Raw genomic sequence first — 12,037 nt, forward strand, 5'->3', positions numbered from 1 at the left:
CTAACTCGGTAGAAGGAGAAAAATTACAACTTGTAGTGGAGAGTTGGCATGTCTGCATTCGCGAGAGAAATGTTGCCGTTTTTATTGCTTGCAATGTTATGGAAGCAGAATATTGTAACGGATTCGCAGGAGGCAATTAACGGCTGGGTTTGTGTAGGCAGGACCCAGTGCACTACTTTGCCTGGGGGCCTATAATGCAGTGAATGGCATCTGCCCTGTTGTCTGGTCTCTTAAAAGCAAACACAATATCAATATTTCCCAGCACGCTGAACAGAATCAAACACTTAATTTATCCATTTTCAAAAACTAAAAATCTTTTTTCTGATATTTTCAATAAGTACAAATGTAACTTTTACTGGAATTGATTCTTTTTAAGGAAGCCAATGGCACAAATTAGTTGTTGGAAAAAAAGTTCCCTGCTACATCGGATTGCCCCTTCAACTTTGTGTTTTTAGTTGCTCCTCTAGAAATTATTCTGAAAATTGGTCTGGTAATAATAAAAAAAATAGTCCACCATAACTACAGTATGTTATGCCAACATAAATAAATACATATGTAAACTCCTCCACCCTCCCCCATGTTGGTGTTACTATATGGGTAAAACGAGTTAGATACTAAACACCTGCCCCTCTAGGTAAGGTGTTCACCAATGACCAGGCAGACGTTTAGCTCCACCCCCTTTCTGCCCAGAGACAGGGGGTGAGGGGAGGGTGATAAATAGAAGAGCAGAAGGATTCCAACTGTCAGATCCAGGGAGGAGAGCCCAGGGTAGAATATCAACTGTACATAGCTAAGTTGGGGTATGAGTCCCCTTTATTGTTTTCAAGAGCAGGGAAGTGTTCTTGAAAGTAAGTCCCCTAGTAAAGGAAGTTCGAGAAGTACCTGTTTCCAGAGGGGAGATTAGTGCCCTATCTGTAGCCCTACGACTAATCTGGTCAGAAGTTGACACAGTACTTTAATCAGGGTCCTGAATGAATAAAGTGCAGTGCAAGTATGAAGAACCCCCCCCTTCTACCTCAGCTCTAGAGGACTGTATGTGAGGTGAGAAGTGTAATATACAGAGTAATGAACCTCTCACCTACTACAAAGAGGAAGGGGATTCCCTGCTGGGACCCTGGAAAGATAGGTGTTCAAAATGCCACGAGAAGCATGGTTTACCATGATATGAATCAAAGCAACCCTTTTAATGTAACAAGCAATGTGCCTCCTTAGAATTGCAATGATGCAGCTGAGGAAGTGTTGTACCTGACTATAGTATGAATAAAGACTGTCTTTTTTTTTAAACTACAAAGTTCCTGGCGCCCCTCTTTACTATCTGCATATATCCCCAGCCTGAGTGGATCAGCATCCCTGACAAAGGTAATGCACCCTGAGTAGCGAACAACACTGACATCTATGTAAACTTTATTAGGGAGGGTTACATATATATATATATATATATATATATATATATATATATATATATATATATGCACAGATAGCATTCCAATAGACACTGTTTTTAAGTATACCTTTTGCTTGCTTCATTCATTGTAACATCGCCGGAAGAAGAGATCAGTGTACAGTATCTCGAAAGCTCGCACAAATAAAAGCATTTCGTTAGCCACAGAACGGTATCATCTATTTATTTTTTGATTATTGAAGCTCGGCTAACACGGTACTGATACCTCTACATGTATGTATATATATATTTATATAGTAAAGTTTTAAAATATAAAGGCACACAATAACAGTAATAATCCAAAAGATTGGAGTGAGTGCTACTGCTAATGTACTAAACTGTAATATGCAGATGGGTCAAAAAAGTAGACACACCAAATGATACTGTACAATAAATGTGTCTTTACATATTCCATTTCCATTGGGAAGTAGAATCGTTGAGCTAGTAAAGATACATTTATTGTACCATTTGGCATGCCAGTACAACCAACCTCACACTGATGAGACCCACATGATCGAAACAGTCTGTCTGTGAGTGGGTTCACTGTCTTCGCATCTCATCCCAGGCTTTGTTTAAAATCTGTGTTTAAAACAGTGAGCATTGGCTTAAGGGTGCCATATAATAATGGCCTTAAGACAAAAGGTGACACTGAGTGCTCATTTGCATGTCATTTCCCAGAATCCCTTGCTGCAGTGGAAGCACTGTATGCTAGGTGATAATGGTCGAAAAGTAGGGTTGCAGACCTCTCTAAGACATGCGTATGTGCTCACAAGTTATATAGTCCTGTTAGTGTTAGGACCTGCATTTTTGGTTTACCTTGACGTTGGTATGCAGGCGTACGATGCTTTGGCCAAAAGGTTTAACTAAAAAAACAAGTAATTACTATTATTATTCAAGTATTTAAACTTTATACTCATTACCATATATGTTTTGTCAATTTGATGTAGCATCGGGCACCCATGTCTTCTGTTGTACGTATACATTTGCCACGCTCAGCAGCACTCATTTTGGCATAAATATATATTCATGATGTGGTGGATGTAGGAGTTTGAGCTATCTGGGAATGTGTGTTAATATATATATGTGTGTGTGTGCTCTTAATATGTGTATATATATATATATTTTTTTTTATGTGTGTATATTTTTTATATGCATATACATATAAAATCACCCCTATTTTGGGTTCCTGCTACTCATGATAAGTACGTAGCATATTCTTTAAGACTATTGCATGACTATTTTCTGCATCTGCTGGTTACTTTCTGCATCTGAGAGTTTTTATCCATTGGTTGATAGGAAGTCTCAGTAAATTATATATATAATTGTTTGCTTTTTGACTGTGAGATATGACCATTTCTTTGGTCCTTTGTGATAGATTAAATATAATTACCTTATTTAACCTACTAGTGACTGCTTTCATTTATGACAAAGGAGTTCTGCGAATGCATTGTTGCTCTTTGATGCACATTCCTATTCCAACCATGTCCTAACCACTTCTTGGTGAAATAGAGAAGTAGCCACGGAGAACAACCACATCATATTACCCAGACCTATATGGAGATGTACTGTGTTCCAGACAATAAGGGACGGTGATAAACCTGCCCTTTTAATGGAAGACATACAGTACAGTTCCTGAAAATAAGGAATAAAGAATTCTTCAAATTCTTCAAAGAAGAATCAAACAGCTGAGTGGCTCCACTTCCATTTAGTATACAGACGACAACTTCCATTTAGTATACATAGACGACAACTTCCTAACAACAAAGAGCAAGCCCTCAGCCAACTTGTTCATTAGGACATACCTTGGAGAAGAAACCAACATACACAAAGCATCACTTTGTGGTCTATAGGTAGAAAATATTTGATAACGGCCATGCAGAGTCAGCTCCACCACTGAAGGAGGGAGAAAGATGCTAGTACTTCCAACCTTTGATGTATACCACCCACAGGAACCAGGTCAAAAAAGAGTATTTAACTGAAGTGCTCAATTTCATGGAGTCTCACTGAATGAAGTTCTTCTCACTTCACCAGCTCTAACAAACAGTCTCCTAGGAGTGCTAATCAAGTTAGCAAGGAGCCTGTTGCAATACCACCCAACATCCAACAGATGTTTTACAGTTTTCTTGTTCAAGAAGACAACAGAAATTACTAAAGATTCCTGTGGTAATGCAACAATGACATCAACGATGAGATTTTTGAGTACAGAATGAGTGTACATGTCTTCTGTAATAGTTCATCATCTGCACTGGCTATCTATGGACATAGGACAGTGCAGGAAAGAGAAAAGGAGTATGGTACAGATGCCAAGCAGTTCGTGGAAAGAGATTTCTACATAGACGACAGACTTAAATCGATGCCTAATGAGGAAGAGGCCATCAACCTGCTCAAAAGAACACAAGCAGTGTAGCGAATGCCATCTTGAGGCTACACAAAATAGCTTCCAATAGGCAGGGTCCCTTTTTCGAATGGGCAGAAGGAGCAGTTTCTCATGGCTCACTGACATCAGGGACCACCCAAAGCCACCAATGGGGGGACTGCCGGTACTGCAGTCCTTGACCCGGTGAGTCAAGAGACCAGGGCAACCCTGTTTGCTACACTAACATGTAATGCCAGATCCGCAGAGCTGCTGGCAGAGGGGGCCTACTCTGCGTGCACCTTCTACAGTCCTCTAGCAGGCACCCTCCATCCTCCGAGGTCACAAGTAGGCACACCAAGCTCCATGCTATACCTTTAGGGCCATACCATCTTCTCATTCTCCCCCCTCCCAGGACCATACCTACCCCTCCAGGTCCGTAACTATCCCACCCCTGGGTCCATAACTACCTGTCATTTCCATAACTACTCCCACTGGTCCATAACATCTCACCTCCAGGCCCAAAATGTATACATTTTATTATTTTTCACTGTCAGGATTAAGGCTCAAGGGGTTTGGGCTCATGGGGCCTGTAGACAGACGTTCACAGAGGTACACAATTGGAGACTTTATAAGGTGAAATTATAATAGGCTTTAATGTGCCTTTTCCTTTTCATCAGGAAATCATCCAAACACAGGGGGGGGGAACAAAGCTTCTATTCACTTGGGAGTATCTCTAGTGAAAATACCATGCAATTAATTCAAAACTCCATAAGTCAAGCATGTCTCGCAGCCCCAAAACATATAGCATGAAATAAGCAGATATAAGCAGTCTCTTAATTATGAAAGTCTTATCTATTTCTTGCTGTAGAGTAAGCTTCTCTGCTCTCCTGGAGATGTGTGTTCTCTTGGTCAGACTCTCCTGGGAGTCTCAAGAACACTCCTCTGTCTCTCAAAAGGTCAGCTCTCAGTCAGAGCTAAGGAGTCACTTCCTGTCTCAACAGACAGGCCATTGTAAGCAATCAGGTAGGTGGTGTCTATTAACTGACTACCAGCAGTCAACCACCACACTGCCAGATTAAAGGCACATTACTTGAACAGGGATTACTCCCCTGTTACATACCTCCCCTGTTTGTGGGAAGCTCAGGCTTGCCACGGCCAAAGCCCATCCTTCCACTCTCATTCTAGATATCTCAGTGACTTGAATGAGAGTGGATGGAGGAAGAGAACCCTCAGTCCTGTTGGGATTGGAGCCCTTTCTCCAGTTTATTCGTGTCTCCTCCTGAAGGTGTTTGAGATCAGCACACCTCAGTCGCTCGAGGAGGACTTTCTCCAAGTATAGTCTTTTTTCTACGTGCGCGGTCATGAGATTTCCCTCGCGTCGGGTGCTCGTTTTATTGTAGGCATACTGTATGGCAGCAGTTGCAGAGCATTTAAAAACCGCCCTTTTCACACTCAATGGGGTTGCTAGTTCAGCCCCTTTTAGATTAAGTTGCAATTCCACACCCACTTCCAGAGAATGTCCCATCTTTTCAGCTTCATCAGCTAAGGATTCTTCTGGTTTTAATTCAGCACGTGTACCTTCTTTTGTTGCCTGCTGGGTGGCTGAAGGTTTTGCTAGTGCTTGTTTAGGTGGTTCAAATTTTGCAACCTTGTCTTTCAGATGAGCGGTATTCCCAGCTCTCACTGTACCCTTGTCTTCATGGGTTTTTGAGGCTGTGGGATACTAACGCTTAGTCAGGGTCAATACTTGTCCTTGTAGGACTGTAATCTTATCCGCGAGAGATCCCTGTTTTTTGAGTGCTTCTTGCAAGTCTCTTCTCAGGGAATTTATCTGCATGCTTTGCTTTCTCTGAGCCTGCCTCCACATTTTTATTGCATTGTGGAGCACTATGAACTTCTTTGCTTGGGCCGCAGTTACTTGTTTCAGTTTCTGGACCTTCTTGTGCTCCCTTTTGTGCCACGTCACCTGGGTTCTAAGCTTGGCTTTTAGCGTTGCTTTGGTGATGCTCAGGGTAGCCTTCAGTTTCTCATGCTGCTTTGCGGGGACATACTGGGTCATCAGACGTTCCTGCAGCACTTGAATTTCTTTAGCAGCCTGCAGCTTTTCTTCCTGCAGCGTTTGCTGCTTCTCCTCAACATGCTGGAGGTGTGTACGCAGACCTTGCAGTTGGTTCTGCAGTCGGTGCTCTGCTTCAAACTTTTCCTTGACTTCTTCTGTCAACTGAAAATTTTCTTCTTTCAGTTTTAAGTTTTCTCTTTTTAATCTTGAATTTTCTCTTTTTTCAGTCTCTGTATTCTTCGGGGCTTCTTTGCAGTCCTCCTTCCATTTACGCACATCTGCTTTGAGAATGACACTCTCCTGGCGTGAGACTTCCTTCTCTAGGTTGAGGGTCTGAAGCTCCTTCTGAGAGACTTTGAGATCTGTATCAAGATTACCAATAGTTTCTTTAGCAATGTCCAGCTCCTCAGTGAGACTGTGTAGTTCCTTTCTGGAAACTTCCAGGTCTGTGCGGCAGCTGTTGGTCTCATGATGTGAGGCATCAAGCTCTATATGAAGAGTGTGAACCTCTTGCTGGAAGACTGTCATCTGCTTCAGTGCCTCCTCATACTTCCGCTTTAGCGTAGCCACCATTTTATCCGATTGGCTCTGCTTTTCATCCATGGCGGAAATAGAAGCCTTTGCAGTATCTAGCTCAGTCTTGAGATCCTCCAATCCGGTCTTGGCCGCAGAGTAAATTGCGAGCACAGTCTTCTGTAGCTCAGCATTATTTTTTCTCTCCCTTCCCAATTCTTCACAGAGCAGATCACAGTCATGCCTGGCAATTTTCAGGGCGTCTTCAGGGCTGATCAAGGGATCGTCACTCACTAGTTCCGGCTCCGCTTCCCTGGGATGACTGGTTGAGGGTTCCTCACTGTTGGCACCGGACAGACACTTCTTTGGGGTACACGACTTTTGCCGTGGGCCATCTGGATATTCGGTTAACCGCGGAACGAATTCTCCATTTTCTCTAGGCTGCAGGGCAACTCGGTCCCCCTTTTCCTCCACGGGATCTGCGGACGTGTCTGTTCCTTCCACGGTAAGTGAAGAACTGCTTTTCTTTTTCCGCCTTTTTGATTTGGATGACACCGTCCATTCAGGGATATTGGGGTCTCCATCTTCATTTGAAATTTTAGCGGCTTCATTATATACGCCAGGCTTTTCTTGCAGTTGCTTTAGCTGACAGAAATATTGGGTGAGCTGCTGCTCCCGCTCTGTCTCCTGCTGATCATATTCGTCAAAGGGAGCGGTCTTTTCTGTTCGTGCCGAGTTCAGGCACCCCCACCATTCTTGTGGTGTTTTGTGGGTGTGACTCGGTTCGGGTTCCCCGTAAGAGATGTCTTCCTCTTTATTGGACTGGAAGGGCCACTCTTCCATGGGGTAGGGTTCATTACAGGAACGCTGCATCTTGTCCTCCATTTTTAGGCTATCAGGTGTAATTTTCTTCCTGACCTCAGGAGGCGCTATTGCAGCTGTTGCCACTGTATTTGCTAGAACCCCCAATTGTGGTAGTCCTACAGATGATCATATTTTGCTTGTAAAGGTCATAGCTCTCACTGGCATCTCTGTAGACTTTCTTTCTTGGGAATTTTTTTTTTTTTTCAATATCAGCAGTACTGTGCATGCATTTTCTCTTATCAGGTATACAAGATGTGCAGTTGCTAGGCAAAAAAAAAGTCTATTTGCTCCACACCATTTACTTGCTAGGTGCAATCTCTCCGCTTCAGCAACAGAATTTGGTTTTCTGCCTGAGTTCAGTAATTTTCAGTCTCAATTTTGGGTATTATGGCATTCACACTTCACACTTTGGGTCTCTGTTTTTGCTCCCAAGATATATATAGGCAGACTGTTTTACTTGCAGAAAAAAAAACATTCTTTCATTCCTGGCAGGGTGACTCAACACTCAGCATTTGTTTGCTAAAAATTCCCCTGCTTCAGCACAGTCTTGTATCAATTTTCACACTTTTCTGCATATACTCCATTCACAGCTGGTAGCCCTATGCGGTGTGGCAACCTTTATTTGCAAAATCAGTACCACTCGTGGGTCACCATCTGTATTCACTGCTTCAGCGAAACATTTGAAAACAACAAACACCTATCCCTTTTTAGGCCTTGGACATAGTAAGCGCTTAGGTGCTGCCGCTCGCTCTCGCTTGCTGCCGCTCGCTCTACCAGGAGCTTTTTGCTGTCCTTGCAGAGGAGACAGCAAGCGCTTGGGAGGCGGGTATCACTGTGTGTGTGTGTCACTTTGAAGTGATCTGTGTGTTTGTGTGTCACTGGGGAACGTGTGTGTGTGTGTGTGTGTGTGTGTGTGTGTGTGTGTGTGTGTGTGTGTGTGTGTGTGTGTGTGTGTGTGTGTGTGTGTGTGTGTGTGTGTGTGTGTGTGTGTGTGTGTGTATATTATATAATATTTAAAAAATTTAAAAAAAGACATGTGAGAGTAAATTATTTATTAACATTGTGCAACTTTGATAAATATATTCGCGCACACACATCACACACCACACATACACATACACACTGGTACACACACACATACACACACATGCACACACATACACGCACACATACACACTGGTACACACACACACACACACATACACACACTCACACATTGTCACACACACATACATGCACACACACACACACACATGCACACACACATACATACACACACACACATACATACATACACACACACACACACACACACACGCATGCATGCATGCACATGCACATGCACACACACACACACACACATACATGCACACACACACATACATGCACACACACACAGACACACGGGGCAGAAGGGGGCACATCACCCGCTCCCCCCCGGCAGCGCAAGCCCCCTCCATCTCCCGCAGGCTGACAGCCACAGGGATCGGGCAGATGGAGGCACATCACCCGCTCCCCCCCGGCAGCGCAAGCCCCCTCCATCTCCCGCAGGCTGACAGCCACAGGGATCGGGCAGATGGAGGCACATCACCCGCTCACCCCCGGCAGCGCAAGCCCCCTCCATCTCCCGCAGGCTGACAGCCACAGGGATCGGGCAGATGGAGGCACATCACCCGCTCACCCCCGGCAGCGCAAGCCCCCTCCATCTCCCGCAGGCTGACAGCCACAGGGATCGGGCAGATGGAGGCACATCACCCGCTCCCCCCCGGCAGCGCAAGCCCCCTCCATCTCCCGCAGGCTGACAGCCACAGGGATCGGGCAGATGGAGGCACATCACCCGCTCACCCCCGGCAGCGCAAGCCCCCTCCATCTCCCGCAGGCTGACAGCCACAGGGATCGGGCAGATGGAGGCACATCACCCGCTCACCCCCGGCAGCGCAAGCCCCCTCCATCTCCCGCAGGCTGACAGCCACAGGGATCGGGCAGATGGAGGCACATCACCCGCTCACCCCCGGCAGCGCAAGCCCCCTCCATCTCCCGCAGGCTGACAGCCACAGGGATCGGGCAGATGGAGGCACATCACCCGCTCACCCCCGGCAGCGCAAGCCCCCTCCATCTCCCGCAGGCTGACAGCCACAGGGATCGGGCAGATGGAGGCACATCACCCGCTCACCCCCGGCAGCGCAAGCCCCCTCCATCTCCCGCAGGCTGACAGCCACAGGGATCGGGCAGATGGAGGCACATCACCCGCTCACCCCCGGCAGCGCAAGCCCCCTCCATCTCCCGCAGGCTGACAGCCACAGGGATCGGGCAGATGGAGGCACATCACCCGCTCACCCCCGGCAGCGCAAGCCCCCTCCATCTCCCGCAGGCTGACAGCCACAGGGATCGGGCAGATGGAGGCACATCACCCGCTCACCCCCGGCAGCGCAAGCCCCCTCCATCTCCCGCAGGCTGACAGCCACAGGAATCGGGCAGATGGAGGCACATCACCCGCTCACCCCCGGCAGCGCAAGCCCCCTCCATCTCCCGCAGGCTGACAGCCACAGGGATCGGGCAGAAGGTACACTCACTCCGCTGGCGCCAGACCCCGTTCACATTTCCCTGCTCTCCTTCCATTGGTTGCTGAGGCGTCACGTGAGCGGACTCAGCGCGTGAATTTAAAATTTCACTGTCGGCTCTGTTCAAGCGCGCCTCAGCAAGCAACGGAAAGCATGCGCGAGCCCCTACTAAAGCCGCTTTAATTGCGACTGTAGGGGCTCAGTGGCAAGCAGCAGCAAGCGAGAGCAAGCGAGAGCAAGCAAGCAGTAACCATGCCCTGGGCCTTAAGTGCTGGCTCACTTCTTGAACCCTGACTATGGCTGGAAGTCAAAACCCCTATTTCAATGACCATATTACACTTTGTGATAGGCAAAATAAGTGTTTTTTTCTAAGTTGCTTGTAGGCAAAAAGCATTAAAAAAAATTTCACATAAAAATCTCCGGTCCTTTTTAACTACAAAGACACCTCATGTCCCACCTCGGACACCATATGTAGACGGACGTTCACAGAGGTACACAATTGGAGACTTTATAAGGTGAAATTATAATAGGCTTTATTGTGCCTTTTCCTTTTCATCAGGAAATCATCCAAACACAGGGGGGGAATAAAGCTTCTATTCACTTAGGAGTATCTCTAGTGAAAATACCATGCAATTAATTCACAACTCCATAAGTCAAGCATGTCTCGCAGCCCCAAAACATATAGCATGAAATAAGCAGATATAAGCAGTCTCTTAACTATGAAAGTCTTATCTGTTTCTTGCTGTAGAGTAAGCTTCTCTGCTCTCCTGGAACTGCACCCGTGCGTGCACAGAAAATATCAGCATCCAGGTTTAGAAGTCTTATTTGGTGTCTTGCAATCAGCTATTCTGGGCAGAGCTCAAGACCAGTCAGCTCCAGAGATGTGTGTTCTTTTGGTCAGACTCTCCTGGGAGTCTCAAGAACACTCCTCTGTCTCTCCAAAGGTCAGCTCTCAGTCAGAGCCAAGGAGTCACTTCCTGTCTCAACAGACAGGCCTTTGTAAGCAATCAGGCAGGTGGTGTCTATTAATTGACTACCAGCAGTCAACCACCACACTGCAAGATTAAAGGCACATTACTTAAACAGGGATTACTCCCCTGTTACAGGGCCCCACTAATTTCTACTGTGCCCTGTGCCCCCCAATGCCTTAAAGTGAGCCTGCCAACAGTGCCAATGTAATTAAGGTATTTGTTTCAGAGCACCATGCAAAGGATCTGAAAGATTAGACCTGGGAGTCGATACACCGGTAATTCAACAAAACCTTGGACGAATCTGGGACATCAAGGTTGATAGATTCACGTACCAGGTGTCAATTGATGAAAAGCCATACCCTCAATGTGGTGTCCTGTATATAGTGACCCAGCCTCTATGGTCCTGACGAGTTTGTTGCCCCCAGTCACTGTATGAGGGAAATATTTACTTAGAGAGCTTTCTGCAGAGATGCAAGATTGGAATATCCCACTACATGCATAAATACAATGAGAATGGGAAATGTGGAAGGATTCCCTAAAAGTTCTTGAGCAGCTCCAAATTCCACGCACTTACACTCATATCTATCTCTGCACAGCCCAATGAAGAGAAGTTTGTGTTTTCTCAGACATCTCAACAAAAGCTGTAGCAACAGCGGATTACCTCAAGATCCCTTCCTGGAACGAGGGTCTGAAAGAACAAAAAAGAACCAAAAACCCAGGAAGCGGCAGGCGGGACTTATAATTAAAACAACTCCCAGCAGAGATGGGAAAGTCCGTAAGGTCAAGGTCAAAACATCAAGACAGTGAAGACCTTCATCAGAAATACAGTTTCTCTGAGACAATCCTACTTCTGTCTTAAAGATAAGGACTAATGTACAATATAGTCAAAGTTGACATTTAGTTTATTTATACTGTCATGTTATGTTGTTTCACATATCTTATAACAATTCAGTGATATCTTACTGTCAGGGTTGTGCCTGGGCCACGTCCCCTTGGTGCGTCACGCCAGCAGTCTGAAGACGCACACAGCCGCAACAGGCAGCGTAACCGGACCACCTGGGTCGTGCCTGCTCCACCTCTCCCCGGTGCATCACGCCAACCATCAGGGGACGCACAGGGACTCACGGCAGCACGCGCATCTAACTGCAACAGGCAGCCCATTCAAACATGCGTGACAGACGCGCGTGCACTCCGCACTGCCTGCAAGTCATGGATTACCCTCAGCTAGGCTACACCTGAACCACAGGTAACGTCCTCATTTCAGCTCTCCTC

General features: G+C 46.1%; 1 long non-coding RNA gene across 2 annotated transcripts in view; it reads left to right on the plus strand.

Moving 5' to 3' along the window:
* Positions 1–741: 741 nt before the first annotated feature.
* Positions 742–12,037, plus strand: part of LOC142471050 (uncharacterized) — a 64,031-nt gene continuing 52,735 nt past the window's right edge. Inside the window, exons 1-2 of one of the 2 annotated variants that reach the window (XR_012789362.1) lie at positions 742–1,359; positions 11,735–12,011. This is a non-coding gene — a long non-coding RNA (uncharacterized LOC142471050). The remainder of the gene's footprint in view (positions 1,360–11,734; positions 12,012–12,037) is intronic. The other variant, XR_012789361.1, reaches the window with a different exon arrangement.

The sequence above is a fragment of the Ascaphus truei genome, chromosome 1 (genome assembly GCF_040206685.1).
Source record: "Ascaphus truei isolate aAscTru1 chromosome 1, aAscTru1.hap1, whole genome shotgun sequence".
NCBI classification, from domain to species: Eukaryota; Metazoa; Chordata; class Amphibia; order Anura; family Ascaphidae; genus Ascaphus; species Ascaphus truei.